The 2091-nt window shown below is 41.1% G+C and overlaps 1 non-coding gene across 1 annotated transcript; it reads right to left on the reverse strand.

Annotated features, from left to right (window-relative positions):
* Positions 1-407: 407 nt before the first annotated feature.
* On the reverse strand, positions 408-515 carry LOC148563942 (small nucleolar RNA R71). Its single transcript, XR_015884068.1, has one exon. It is a non-coding gene; the product is annotated as a small nucleolar RNA R71 (small nucleolar RNA).
* Between the last annotated feature and the right edge of the window lie 1576 nt (positions 516-2091).

A 2091-nucleotide genomic window follows, 5' to 3' on the forward strand; every position in this document is an offset into this window, starting at 1 on the left:
GAGACATGGCCGAAAATAATAATAATGGTGGAGATGCAAGGAAGATGCTTGGTGACTTTACTGCACCAAATTCCAACTTCCATGGAAGAAGCATCTCAATCCCTGCCATTGGAGCAAACAATTTTGAGCTAAAGCCTCAACTAGTTTCTCTGATGCAACAGAACTGCAAGTTTCATGGACTTCCATCAGAAGATCCTTCTCAGTTCTTAACTGAATTCTTGCAAATCTGTGATACTGTTAAGACCAATGGAGTTGATCCCGAGGTCTACAGGCTTATGCTTTCCCCGTTTGTTGTAAGAGACAGAGCTAGAATATGGTGGGACTCTCAACCTAAAGACAGCCTGAACTCTTGGGATAAGCTGGTCACGACTTTCTTAGCTAAGTTCTTTCCTCCTCAAAAGCTTAGCAAGCTTAGAGTGGATGTTCAAACCTTCAAACAGAAAGAAGGTGAATCCCTCTATGAAGCTTGGGAGAGATATAAGCAACTGACCAAAAAGTGTCCTTCTGACATGCTTTCAGAATGGACCATCCTGGATATATTCTATAATGGTCTGTCTGAATTATCAAAGATGCCATTGGACCATTCTGCAGGTGGATCCATTCACCTAAAGAAAACGCCTGCAGAAGCTCAGGAACTCATTGACATGGTTGCAAACAACCAGTTCATGTACACTTCTGAAAGGAATCCTGTGAGTAATGGGATGCCTCAGAGGAAGGGAGTTCCTGAAATTGATGCTCTGAATGCCATATTGGTGATGCCAAGGCATTTAGGCCAATTTTACTGACCTTTTCTTTACTGTTTTAGGGAAGTTTCATGCATTTTCTTAGTTAATAAGCAAGTTTTGGATAGATAATCACTTATATCTTGATTCAAGCAAACATTGTGAATTTTATATGATTTTATAAGAATTATGCATGAATTGAATGATAAAATGGATGATGCATGATCTCATGAGTTAGAACCTAGCTTTGATGTACTGTACTTGCTTGGTTTCAGAACAAAGGAAGCAAGGAAGATGCCACGTTAATAGCCACGTTAGTCTAACTAACGTGACCATTAACGTGGAATGGGAGCTAGCTTGCAACGTTAATGAGAAAAGTGATCGCCAATAATGCCTTCGTGAGCCATCATAGCCCACGTTAGTTGCCACGTTAACTACATTAACGTGGAAGCTAACGTGGAGGAAAAGTAAAGCTCCAACGTTAGTGGTAAAAGTGAATACCACTAACGTTGGAAAAAGGGGCACACTTAGCCACGTTAAGAGTCACGTTAATTACATTAACGTGAACTCTAACTTGGAAGGAACAAATAAGTGCCAACGTTAGTGACACTCACCTTTGTAACTAACGTTGGATCAAGCCACTATTAACCATGTTAGTTGCCATGTTAATTACATTAACTTGGAAGCTAACGTGGGGAAAAGAAATGATGAGCCAACGTTAGTGACACTCACCTTTGTCACTAACATTGGAGATGGCAATCACCACCACGTTAGTGGCTACGTTAATACAATTAACATGAGGCACTAACGTGAGAAGGGGCGTTTGGAGCGTTAGTGACAAAGGTAAGTGTCACTAACACTCTCGAAGCTGAGGCATGCCCACGTTAAGGGTCACGTTAGCTACACTAACGTGGACTCTAACGTAGGGAGGAAGGACAACAACCAAACGTTATTGGAAAAGGTGAATGCCAATAACATTTGCGAAGGACCAAGAGGCAACATTAGTGGTCACGTTAGTGCCACTAACGTTGAAGTTAACATAGACCATCTTGGGTTAGGAACGTCAGTGAAAAAGGTGATTGTTACTAACGTTCTCGAACCCACATTTTCACTTAACGTTAACACCACTAACGTCCTAACTAACGTCCATGCCTAACTCACACTTTCTCTGCAAGCAAAGCTTAGCCCACTAAAGACTACAACTGCTTCAACTCAAAGATCCAAAGGCCCATATCCAAGACTTGAAGATCTAACTAGAAGATCAGAAGAGTAGTATATATAGGAGTAGTTTTGAACTAGAGAGGGAGCTTTTGGCCATTGGGAGAACTACTCTCTGTATAATTTTACTTTCTCTGCAACTTCTAGTTTT

The sequence above is a fragment of the Arachis ipaensis genome, chromosome B5 (genome assembly GCF_059453495.1).
Source record: "Arachis ipaensis isolate K30076 ecotype BB chromosome B5, ASM5945349v1, whole genome shotgun sequence".
Classification (NCBI taxonomy): Eukaryota; Viridiplantae; Streptophyta; class Magnoliopsida; order Fabales; family Fabaceae; genus Arachis; species Arachis ipaensis.